General features: G+C 29.4%; 1 long non-coding RNA gene across 2 annotated transcripts; it reads right to left on the bottom strand.

Moving 5' to 3' along the window:
• Positions 1 to 373: 373 nt before the first annotated feature.
• Positions 374 to 4973, bottom strand: LOC123265809. 2 transcript variants are annotated; one of them, XR_006509676.1, is made up of 5 exons: positions 4802 to 4973; positions 4376 to 4577; positions 3892 to 4158; positions 3756 to 3815; positions 374 to 432 (listed from the first exon to the last, which is right to left on the bottom strand). It is a non-coding gene; the product is annotated as an uncharacterized LOC123265809 (long non-coding RNA). The 2 variants fall into 2 exon arrangements; XR_006509675.1 differs by lacking the exon at positions 374 to 432 and adding an exon at positions 3074 to 3132.
• Between the last annotated feature and the right edge of the window lie 9165 nt (positions 4974 to 14138).

Genomic DNA, 14138 nt, shown 5'->3' with positions numbered 1-14138 from the left:
TACAAGTACTTGTACATATTGATAAAAATTATGTTTATTATATTTCTTAGTATATAGCTGGGCTAATGATTTTAATGGAAAACAGGGATACGGAAATGTATAATGCCATTTTTCCTGGCTAATTAATCAGTTCCCTAATTTAGAAAACAAATCACTGGCCATTATGACTGATTATGAAAAAGCGTCATCTAAATCCTTAAGGATTAATTTTAAAGGCGCAAAGATGTATGGTTGCTACTTTCATTTTGTCCATGTGAGTATGCTTTGAAAATATAAAAATAAAAATATAACAAAATTTTAACTTTTTTACCTTCTTTTATGTAATTTTAATTGTAGGCTCTAATTAGGAATTGGCAACTTCATAAATTAAAAACTCCCAGTACATTTTATCTTTAATGATGAATGTGCCTCTGTTGCCTCCTTCATTGTTTCCTGAAGCAGAAAAATTATTCATAAAGAAATAAATAATGTGAAGCACACAGATTCAAATATACTTATTTATTTCGATTATTTCAAAAGATACTTGGCTGTCTAATGCTGATAAAGTGAGTGTTTTTAATGCTCCGGCTAATACTAATGATGGTGCAGAAAGTTTCAATCGCTACAGCAATCATATTATAGGCCAAGAGCATCCCGATATTTGGACATTAACAGGTAAAATAATAATTTCATTCTAATAAATATAAACGTAAAAAGTAAATTTATGAATTAAATAACTATAATGTGTTAGTAATTTGATGAACAAATTTAGCGACCCATTTTATCAGCATAGTTTATTAACTATATAGTTGTTGATGTTAAAAAATTTATATATCTTATTGTAAAATTGTTCCAGACGGTATTGAGAAAGTTCTAAAAAGAAGAACTAAATTTAAAAAGAGTGAAGAACCATTTGAAACCGAAAAGGAATACTCCCAAAGCAACCATCGACAGAATCTTGTACATTAAAAACATGCAACTCCAGTTGGAACAAAACCTTATTACGGTTGAAGAATTTTTAAAGTCTTTCCCTAGAAGTTTCGAAGAATTGTTAAGTACAGTAAAAAATACCATTCTTCGCAATCCAACGCTGCTAGATGCACCATTAGATAATTTAGATCTCTCACAATTGGATACAATTGTAAGAGAAAATAAAATTGACCAAAATAAAATATATTTGGACAATATAAAACAATCAATTGAAATAGTTCAAGAAAGAATGGTGAAAAAATCATGCAACCCTATGTTATCTTTAAGAAACAAAAGTAAAAATACAAAAAGCTCCCAGATGCAGAACATTAAAAATGTATCTGCTAGTTTCAGAAATGTAAAATTAAATTCCTTGCAAAATTCTTTCAAATTAATTAAAAAAACAACAACCACAACAGCAGCAGCATTAGCATCATCAGCACCAGCAACAGCAACATCACGACCAACATTAGCACCATCAGCACCAGCAACAGCAATATCACCACCAACATTTGCTCTATCACTATCAGCATTAGCACCATCAGCACCAGCAACAGCAACATCACGACCATCATTAACACTATCACGACCAGCATTAGCACCATCAGTACCATCATTATCAGCACCAGCAACATCACGACCAGCATTAGCAACAACAGCTGCATTAGCACCATCAGCACCAGCAACAGCAACATCACGACCAACATTTACGCCATCACAACCAGCATTTGCACCATCAACACCATCACTGTCAGCACGAGCACCAGCAACATCCCCAATACGAACACCAACACCTACACCAACAACGGATAGTAAATCCTTGATTAAGTCAACTTCTGTTGATAATATTTTAATTAGTAGTGAAAACGATAATAATTGTTTTGAAGATATTGAAAAAATAATTGAGAAGGTAAGTATTGTTTTACAATCATTAATCAACATTTCAATGGACAAAAAAAATATTAATTTATAAAATTATTAGAGCATTATCGATCCCAATTATAGAGAAAATGGTATTCAAGAGATCAATAATATTTATGCTATGAAACAATCATCGTATTTGTCTCAAATAGATTTCACAAAACAATTATTATTATGGTATATTTTTACAAAAAATTTATTCTATTAAAATAATAAATTATTTTAAAAAATTTTAATATTTAGATAGATATTGTTCAGCAGTATCTACTGCACTTACTTTTACAATTAATTTTAAATACAATTTTTTTAAAATATTTATCCATCAGAAAGTTATGCGTTTCAATTACATGTTAATGGGGAATGAAACTAATATTTACAGGTGTTATGAAGAAGTTGTTGAACTAAATGAAGTATGCCTTAAGACACCCGATCGGCCATTGGAATATGATAATAAATGTCATGGATTGATGGTTTTTTTAGCCGAAATTATCTCCAAAATGAAAGATATAGCTGACGATTTAGGATTAATATTATTTAATCATATTTTAAATCTTTTGCAAGCCCCATTCCCAAATACCATCACATTTATTAATATATCTCTGAAAGTAAGTACTTCTGATGATAACATTATTCAAAAATTTTAATAAATATTCTTAATTACAGTTAGCATTAAAGTATTTAAATAAAAAAAATTCTATAAACATAACAAGTTTAAAAGAAATTATGAAGGAACTAACAAATAATGATTTAATAAAAAATTCTGAATACTCAGTACATCAAGCTGAAGATTTGAAACATTGGATTTTCAACAATTGGAGCAATGAATGTTTCAATGAAGATAGTTCAGGTTAAAAAAAATTTTTTTTAGTAGTTTAATATAAATATAACTTTTGCATTGATCCACATGACGGAACTTTCCAAAAATATTGTAATTTCTTGACTCAGTTCGTTGAGCTGATTCAGAAAATACATATGGTTCAAATATATACATGTGTATATATATACTTATATACACATATTTATACAATATAACGCAGCTTGTCACGACGGCGTTTATAATATCCAACCGATATTTTCTTAATTCAACATACGTGATTTACGAAATCTACTTTCATTTAGACTGCCGAATAATGGACTTTTCAATAAATATTATCGTCATAATACCAAATTTATTTTAGGTCAAAAATTGTTGAAAAATTGCGAAACCACAAATTCTCCAATAGAAATCACGACTGTGTCTTCAACAACTTTGACCACTACAACCTTAACATCGACAAATAAATCAATAAATTTAAAAAGAAATTCACAAGACCATTATAACTTGCATTCATTTCCGAAAAAACAAAAAATTCAGGAAGGAAAACCACAAAATTTTTTAATTGCAAAAAAAATAAACAGCAATGAATGCATTTTAATACCAATAAATGTATTATCTAAAGAGCAGCATAACGATTTAAAAAAAACAATAGATGAAAAAAAAAAATTTGAAAATTTAGAAAATAAAAATATTAATTTTGATCATCTTTCAAATTTGTCAAAAACGTTGTGGAATAAAAAAAAAATGTCTTCTTTTCTTCGAGAAAAAAATTATAAAAAAAAAGTGTAGCACAAACATTATTGATTATTAAGTAATAATTAATTTAAAACATAAAACTGTTACGGTTTGTAAATAACTATTTATTAAAAAAATTGGATTTTATTTTCTTTTCTTTCAATTACTTTAAGTTAATAAAAAATAGATTTAAAAATGATTAAATATTTAAGATTATAAATAAAATTTTATCAATATTGATATTATATTTTAATTTTAATTTTGACTACAAAATTAAATCAATATATTATTGTTCAATGAATGATATAATAAAAAAAAATTTTTTTCATTTTACCTAGTTCACGAGCTGCTACGTCAATTGCTACAATAAATGGAGCCTTATCAGATCGAATATCTAATTGGATAGAAATATAAAATTAATTTCAAGAAATACAAAAAAAATTATGACAATAAACAATGTTAAATAATACCTTGTAATACCCAATTACGTTCTTGTGGAGTTTTATAACCATGAAAGCATACAGTTGACCATTCCTTACGTTTCATTTTTCTCGTTATTTTATCTACTCTACGTTTTGTTACAATCTAATAAACTCCAGGAAAATCTAGCAATCTTCCTGGAGTAGCGATGACAATCTCCACTCCGCTGTAGGATCTCTGGCCTGTGAACTTTTCGGTGCTCTGCCGTACAAACAAGTATTCCATATACAAGATGTGTGACTAACGTCATCTGCAACCTGTTGGATTTAAATAAACAAATTAGAGATAAATATTAATATTTAATATATGTATTTAATAATTCAAATAAATTAAAGATTTAAATGAACAAATTATAAATTTAATTGCTGTTTATTAATCAACCAATTTTATAATTATTATTACTAATTATTCATCATCCTGTATCATTATTATTTACTTAAGTAAATTATTTCTTAACTTTTTATTATACTTAACTTATTTTATAACGTAATTCAGAAATCCGGCCTCTTCAAAAATGAAAAAAAAATGGATTAGGTATAATATTCCACGAAGATTTATCTCCTTTTCGCTTCTATATTGCTTGATAAAACGTGGGTTGCGATTTGAAACTGTGTCACTGGGAACGTAAAAATTCTTCTTGAATAGCTCAAGATGCCCTAGATCCCATCGAGTTTTCCTGAAGCAATTAGAAAATAAAATGTTCTCAAAAAACCAATTATTTTAAAATTTTTAATTCACAAATTATATGTATTTATTTATTTATTGTATTTGGCTTTTTTGTTTTTGGAAAATAAAATTGCAAGTCTTAATAACTAAGGCCAGTGTAAATAACTAGGTTTTCACCTTATCTAATGTATATTTTACATCATAAAAATTCAGCCTATTCAAAATTTTACTTACCAAAATTTGTACGCACACTAAAATAATCAGCTGATCAGCTGATCAGTTTACAAGTACTTATGTATATTTACATTTCGAAAATTTAACCACAAACTAAACACGATAATAATTTATGAAACACAACATTATTTACCACAATAATTATTATTTATATATTATTTATTTATTTACTTTTATATAATATTTATTTAAAATATACTACTTTATATTTATATTTATTGTTTCATTTATTGAAACCGATAATTTTAACAAATATCAAATGTACTACCCGTATATAAAATTTTGATCTGGGTAATCGGGATCTGCGTAATGGGGATCTGCGCAATATATATTCTGTGTCATCGAATATGTGTGTAATCGGGATCTGAGTAAAAGGGATCTGGGTAAAACGAATCTGGGTAATAGCGCCATCTGCGTAATCGGGATCTGGGTAAAAGACACCATCCCGATCACGCAGCTGGTGCGCATGCGGTTTAGCACATGATGCGTGCGCATGTGCACAGACTCAAAGAATGAGCTTGCGCAATCTGTTTAAAAAACTGAATGTTATGGCGCGAAAATTCGATTTCTTCGAACTCATTGAAAAGTTATTCAACAAAAAACTTTGAATTTAGCTGTTATAAAGTCCAAATTTTAACTATCAACTTTTTTTTATATTGAATACATAACAAAAAAAATTCAAAACATCAAATATGTAAGAAACATATTGAGTTTTTTTGGGGGCCCATTTTACCCCACTTTTCTCAATTTTTTAATTTCGATGGAATAAAAAATATTAATACCATAAACTCAGTAAAAGGGCAAAAAAAATAAAACAAGCTGAAAAACTCATATTATTAAAATTTTCTGAAGGTGGCCCATTTTGCCCCACATTATCATTTTTTTTTTTTTATGAACAGAGCAAATTAAGGTCAAATACTTGGAAAGGGACTAAAAAAAAGTAAAACCAGAAAAAAAAATTTAAGATTTCAACATTTTTTTCTTAAGGAGCCAATTTTGCCCCCCCTTCCCCTACCTTACGAAAATAACAGTCACCCGTTTAATATTAAACGGGCATGCTATTTTTTGTGTGACAAGTGAAATAATTAAGAATAATTTTTTTTTTTTTATTGTTTATAATTATATAATCAATCATTTTTAATACTAATCCTCCCAGCCAACTGATTATTGCAATTATTTTCCTTGCGAAAATAATAGTCACCTGTTCAAAACTAAACGGGCGTGAAATTTCTTGGATAGTAGGTTAAATAATTAAGAAAATTTTTTTTTTATTGTATATTGTTATATAATTAATCGTTTTTAATACTAATCCCCTCAGCCAACTGATTATTGCAATTAATTACCTTACGAAAATAACAGTCACCCGTTGAATATTAAACGGGCATGTAATTTTCGGTGTGTCAAGTGAAATAATTAAGAAAATTTTTTTTTTATTGTTTGTTATTATATAATCAATGATTTTTAATACTAATCCCCCAAGCCAACTGATCTTTGCAATTATTTTCCTTGCGAAAATAATAGTCACCCGTTCAAAACTAAACGGGCTTGAAATTTCTTGGAAATTGGATAAATAATTAAGATAATTTTTTTTTTTTATTGTTTATTATTATATAATTAACGATTTTCAATACTAATCCCCCAAGCCAACTGATTATTGCAATTATTTTCCTTGCGAAAATAATAGTCACCCGTTCAAAACTAAACGGGCGTGAAATTTCTTGGATAGTAGGTTAAATAATTAAGAAAAATTTTTTTGTATTGTTTGTTTTTATATATTCAATGATTTTTAATACTAATCCCCCAAGCTAACTGATCTTTGCAATTATTTTCCTTGCGAAAATAATAGTCACGCGTTCAAAACTAAATGGGCGTGAAATTTCTTGGAAATTGGATAAATAATTAAAGAAATTATTTTTTTTATTGTTTATTATTATCTTATTCATCGTTTTTACTACTAATCTCCCAAGCCAACTGATCTTTGCAATTATTTTCCTTGCGAAAATAACAGTCACCTGTTGAATATTAAACGGGCATGCAATTTTTTGTGTGACAAGTGAAACAATTAAGAATAATTTTTTTTTTTATTGTTTATAATTATATAATCAATAATTTTTAATACTAATCCTCCCAGCCAACTGATTATTGCAATTATTTTCCTTGCGAAAATAATAGTCACCCGTTCAAAACTAAACGGGCGTGAAATTTCTTGGAAAGTAGGTTAAATAATTAAGAAAATTTTTTTTTTTATCGTTTATTATTATATAACTAATGATTTTTAATACTAATCCTTCCAGCCAACTGATTATTGCAATTCCAGTCCCCGCGGAATATAACGTTCACCCGTTTAATATTCAACGGGCGTGCAATTCCTGTCGCATAAGGTTAAATAATTAAAGAAATTATTTTTTTTATTGTTTATTATTATCTTATTCATCGTTTTTACTACTAATCTCCCAAGCCAACTGATCTTTGCAATTATTTTCCTTGCGAATATAACAGTCACCCGTTCGAAATTACACGGGCTTGCTATTCTCGGGTATAACGCACAATTTTCGATAAAATCATTTTTATTTGTAATTTTTAATATTGAATAAATAATTTTCAATCATAATTTCCTCAGCTGACTGATTAGTGCTATTATTTTCCTTACAACTATAACGTTTACCCGTTCAAATTTAAACGGGTTGGCAATCCTTAGGTATTGCCTATAATTATTAATTAAATAATTTGTTTTTTTTTTATAATTTTTAATTCATAATTAATTCTTTTTAGTAATAATCGCCTTAGCCAGATGATTACTGTTATTATTATCTGCAACAATATTGAAATCACCCGTGTGAATTTAAACGGGCTCGTTAACTGGGTTAACGGCTCGTTAACGGGCTCGAGTAACCGTCAAACACAATGCTTGCAGAGAGCCCGAAGTGTTCTTGTACATATTTGACGTATTTTGTAGTTATATCCTTGAACGATGAATTTCGATCCCAAATTACTTTATGTAAAAGAAAACCACCGTCAATAACAAAATGACTACTGGCGCTGATGTTAGAGGATCGTTCTACCGGTGTAAAAGCATTAAACAAAGATGACTTAGTACCTTTTCTCATGTCATCCTCCGCGAATAATGACAATGGGAAAGGTGCTAATTCATACCTCAAGTATTCTTTGACATCACTGACTGTTTCTCTTGAAATGCACATTCGTTGAAATAAGAGTAATGGATTAATGACGACACGAGTTTTATCAACTTCAATAGTACTTGTCATAGCGCTGAAAGAAAGAACCTTATTTTTACGCTGAAATGATAGCCGTTGAAAATCAGAACCTATGATATTAGTAATCAAATCTTCTCCTATCTCAAAGGCACGTTGACAATTAATATCCTCTGAAGCAACTATACCATTAACAATGCAAATTAATTCAGAGCAATCTTGGGTAAAGACATGAGTTGCGAACCAATTATCTATTTTTTCAAGATCTTCGTTGTCACGTTTTATGCGTGAATCGGAGCGCTTCAAAACCTTAGCTATTGACTTAATGAAAAAATGATGCGAATAAAAGTTGTTCCTCAAAAATCGATCTACAAAAATGGTCAGATATTATTTTTTCGTAAAATGATAAAAAAAAAAGTTACATTGAAAAATATAAATTTTTTTCTCGAATTTCTGAAGATTTTCGCTTATAACTTTTTTATTTATAGTTCTACGACAAAAAGTTACTGGACCAAAGTTGTAGAGAATTTAATTTGCAACAAAAAATGTTAACAAATTTTTTTTATCAAATAAATAGTTTAAGAGATATATCGTAAATACCATTTCAACCCCTATTTCCAAGATGGCGGCCGTGGGAAAAGGGTGGCGACCCCACAAACTTGGTTTTAGCTTTACACTGACCCCCTCTACACATCAAAAAAATAAAATTGCGTCCTCTAAAAAACGCAAGGTAAGGCCTAAAAAATGTAACATTTCAATGGACTAACTAACTCGATTATAGGCTTGACACAATTGGTTCCTCCAACTGCAAGAGGCAAAAAAATGCCGTCCGTGGAAAAATTAAAAACATTATTCAAAAATTGATGATTTTTAAGCCTGTTTGTATTGAAGAAAAATTTTAAAATTAATGAAAGTATAATATATAATATCACATAGCTTGAAAATAAATACTCCATTGTTACAGATTGGAACTCCTATTCAATCCGATGACGAAGCGGACTTCCGACAGCCTAAACTTATAACTGTTGGTGTCAATAAAACTTCTTTAAGCCAATTTCATATTAAAATTGACAATCACTGCATATCATTAAAGGCAAAAAATACAATTGAAGCTGTAGACTACTTGTTTAAAGCTCATTACGTGTTCAACGTTGAGTTTGACTCAGACTTAAAAATTTTTTGGATATTCCTACAAAACTATTTCTGCAGTATTCATAGTAAATTTACTAACCAAATGGTAGACATTTATACTAAATTAGAAGCTTCTAAGCAACAAGAAATAGTTGAAGGGCAACCAACTTAAACATTTCGACGTCGTTGTGTTACAGATTATATTTAATTTATTTAAAAAGTCTAATTGACGTAAATGATAAATCTCATTGTAATATCTTTGTGATATTAGAGATAGCAATTTGTTGTATCTGTTAAACTTTTATTTATTTATATTTTAAATATTTAGCTGCATAGTTCAATCTCTTAATTGATCTCATCGTCAAAATTATTTTAATATTAAGAGTATTTATATTATAAGTAATGACTGATCAATAATAGTTTTGAATTGTGATATTATTAATCAGTAAGATTGAAAGTATTATCACTTGTAAGAATTATCTTAACTAACTTAATTGAAGTTAACTAACTTATCCATAACTAACTTAATCGAAATTATTGCTACGGTATGTTTTTGTTATAACGACAAAAAAAAATGTGAGCCGTCATGGGACGTCTGGCAGATGTGAAACATCGTGTGTGTACAAGTAATATGCATAAAAGATAATATTATTACAGGAATTAAATATAGCCTAATGAAAAAATGAAGTATTACGAATTTCTTACAGAAAATGGTAACTTTATTTAATAAACATTTATTTACATGTGATATAAAAATTCGATATTAATATCAAGCGGCCACAATTTAAATATTTTCATCTGTGACTTCAGTAATAGTTATATTCGATGTTTCCTCTGCCGGTATTACTGTGACGATTGGTCGATGATAACTAAAGTACGTTACAAAAGTATTGGATGAAACATTATCAAGATATCTCACAAATACAGCATCTATTGTTGTTTCATATTTGGTAGTAGATTCTCTTGGATTGTTGTTGATTTGCAATTGAAATTCTTTTTGAAGAAATGTCATTAATGGCATTGATTCAGCTCTCCCTCGCAGTTTCGGAATTACTATGAAATCACAGTGAATTCACAGTGAAATCGTCTTCACCGTAAATCTACTGTGGGTTCACGGTAATTTCATAGTGAATTCACAGTGATTTTGTGCCATTTCGTCACTATGGTTTAGTGGTGGTATCACTGTAGATTCATGGTAGTCTCACAGAGATAACACCGTGAGTTCACAATAGTTCCACAGTGAATTCATAGTAATTTCACTGTGATTTCACCGTCGTTTTACCATGATTTAACCGTGACTTCAGAATGATCTGATAGTTGTAACACCGTTAGTTCATGATAGAGTTTCACTGTGAATTCATAGTAATTTCACTGTGAACTCATTGGGTCCGGGGTAAGAAAATTGTATATGATTAATATATAATTACATCTAATTTAAATATAATTATGTATAATGGTTTTTGTGATTATATATAATCATGTATAATTATATATAACTATATATAATCATGTATAATTATACATAATTATATGTAATGGTTTTTGCGATTTCGAATAATTATATATGATTAATATATAATTATATGTAATAATATGAAATGGTTTTTGCAATTTCGAAAAATTATTTATGATTCTTATATAATTATATGTAACGAAAAAAAAAAATAGTCATTTATATAACATATGCAGGACTTGTAGTTCACACGAACATATTTTCTCGCGATGTTCTCTTAGGTCAATTGGTAGCAAGTCAGTCTTCCGAGTATGAGGTTCGCGGTTCGATTCCTGCTCCCGACAGATATTTTTTTTTTTTCATGGAAATAATTATATACAATTATTTTTACCCCGGTGAATTCACTGTGAATTCACCATAAATTCACTGTGGATTCATTGTGAATTCACCGTAAATTCACTGTGGATTCATTGTGAATTCACCGTAGATTCACTGTGGATTCATTGTAAATTCACAGTGGTACCACTCTAAACTCACAGCATTACCACTGTGAGATGACCATAAAACTACAGTAACCGAATGGCACAAAATTATGGTGATTTCACCGTAATTTCATCATGGTCGCACTATCTTTTTACTATAATCTCACTAAAATTTCACTGTGATTTTACAGTGATTCCGAAACCGCGAGGGCTTGCAAAATTTACATTAAAATCTCCAGCTAAAATTAATGGTAGTTTATGTTTATTCGTTTTAAAAATTATTGAACCTCTTTGACTATAAGGAAATAACCTTTCACGTAAAAATGAAATTATATGATCCATTTTGTTATTAGGTGAAATGTATACTACAATCATAATTAATTCACTTCCGTCTTCTAGTTTAACATGTGAAGCACACATATCACCAATAGATGTTTGGGAAACATGAACTTCTGTAGCATTTTGAACTGCTAGATTCATGTTGAGTGTAGTAACATGTGAAATGTTGTTGTTTTTGTAAATGGCCACTCCAGCGGCCAGATCTAAGATAAAAATTAAAATAGTCTGGTACTATTCGATTAATAAAGTCTTACACAACATTGATAGTATGCCTTGTGTTTAACTGATCAGGGTGGCGTCCAGTTTCAATAATAATATTTTGTGATCCCTGTGATGATTGTTGGGAACTGAAATATTTAAAAAAATATGATATTAAAATACACAAGAAAAAGAAAAAAAATTTTGAGTGTGGCTTCAATATACTCATGAACTCAAATCTTAGTTAATTATTGCAATATATGACTAAAGATTTGCAAATATAAATTTTATTAATAAATTTTTCCATATTAATTCCTTCATGAATAATAAAAAAATAATTAATTGAAGATAATATTAATATAATTTATATAATTATTAATCTTAATATAATTTATATAATTACTAATATGATTAATATTAACATAATTAATTAAATATAAAAATATAATAATTACATTTATGGACACTTGAAAAATACGATCTACTTACTGATGACTTGGTAGTATGCCATAGTGTAGTTTCACTTTCTTTGCACAAGGTTGATCACTTTGATCTTCTGAGTTATCACTATCACACATATTTTATTGTCAAAAATTAAAATAAAAATGTTTCACATCAAAATTAAATAAAACGCAGGTTATGTGTACCGTAGTAAACAACAACGTCGAACTGAGTGAGAAGCCACACCGTACACTCTACTACATATAAAATATATATATTGTAACGTCCACGTTTTCAAAAATTATAAAAATAAATAATTTATTTGTCCCCGGCTCGAAATTTGCTCGCCGGAGTCCAGGGTCATAAACGGGGATTACGTTATCAATAACAAAATATAAACAAAACACTTCATTTTAAATAAATCAAAGAAAAAGGAAAACCTCTTTATTGGCCTGATCATGTTAATAACAATATAAACAAATATAATCAAATTAAACAATATATTAGAACACTCTTTTCACACATACTCGCGGTTCAAAATCGCGAACTAAACTTCAAGAGCTGGTTCCCCGCTTCCCCAGGAGACTAGCCGTCACCCCTGGGCCTAAACCTCTACCCCGAGAGCGAATGGAGAGTGTCCTCTTCGCCCCCACCTACACGGCTTATGATCACCTACCGTACCTCAGCTGAAGGCTTCGGCACGGGGAGAAGCACTTTCATCCGGTCGGTTCATGATACTTACCTGGGCCTTGGTCAGACTCCAGGTAGAGTATCATCCTCTGGAATTACTTGGTGAAGAGTATTCGCCCGAGTAATTCTCCCGAGAAAGAACTGCTTGCTTTATCGAGCCAAATTTTGGCGTTTATCATTTTTTGCCTAACTCTCTTGTAACGAAACGGAAGAGTCGTTTTAGACACCTGTCCGGTGTCCTCGAACTAGCATTCAAAAATAATTATTTATTATTTTAGTCGTAATTTCCTTCATTTTCTATCCATTCGTCTCGCCAAATTCTAAGTTTTTATTTTCCTAATTCAATTCTTTATTATTTTAATCGTAATTTCCTTCATTCTCTATCCATTCGTTTCGTCAAATTCACAATTCTTTATTATTTTAATCGCAATTTCTTTCATTATATATCCATTCGTTGATTTTCCATACTAAATTGTCCTCGGGACTTATAAAATCTTCGCTTACCTAAATTATTTCTTACAAAATAATAATCGTCATTTCTTTCATTTTATATCCATTCATCGCTTTCCCATACTAAATCTTGTTCGGAACTTAGAATAATTTTCCCAGTCTTTTAATTTCTTTTACAATCAATTCGTTCGGCTTCGTAATAATTTCTCACACGCTTAATTTCTTAATTTTAATCATACCTTCAGTAACAATAATATAAAATTATTAACTAAATAAATACAATAATTAAATCATAATCGCCGCACTAATAACAATAATTGTTTCTATTAATTTTTAAGTAATTAATAAAAAATAAACTAAAATACTCAAATACAAAAAGTAAAATTTGGGTCATAATATAATGTGTCCAAGTAATTCAGCACTAATCATGCTTATTTCATCAATAATTATAACTTTTACAAATTTAAAGAGTGCTCGATACTGATGAGCTACTTCAATGCTTAAGGGAAGTAACTTTGAAAGAGTAATCTTGAATGCTGTATGCACCGTGGTACCATCAATTGCTACAGCGGCTTTACCAGTCGAAGCACATGCAATGTATGCATTGCATAAACCATCAGTATTTTTAAAACGATTATAAATATCCATGATAAGCCGGATAACAGATGTTTTGCCACAACCAGCTGGGCCAGTCAAGAAAATTTGAAGAGGACTTTTATTTGGAGATAATAGATGTGATATTACATGTTGTAACAGTTCAATTTGTTTGCTGTTTGACATTCTCATCAATTTACAAAAGTCTGCATTTGACATCAAATTTTCTTTTTTCTTGGCAATGGGTCCAAGTTTGTTCAGTACAGCCAAACGAATGTCAGCATTGATATCTGAATTCGCATTTTGAAACAAATGTTGATATGGATCAGGTTCAGCGCATCTGGTCG

The sequence above is a fragment of the Cotesia glomerata genome, linkage group LG5, assembly GCF_020080835.1.
Source record: "Cotesia glomerata isolate CgM1 linkage group LG5, MPM_Cglom_v2.3, whole genome shotgun sequence".
In the NCBI taxonomy this organism is placed as follows: domain Eukaryota; kingdom Metazoa; phylum Arthropoda; class Insecta; order Hymenoptera; family Braconidae; genus Cotesia; species Cotesia glomerata.
Note: the sequence above shows the minus strand (reverse complement) of the source record. Positions and strands in the feature narration are given on the sequence as shown.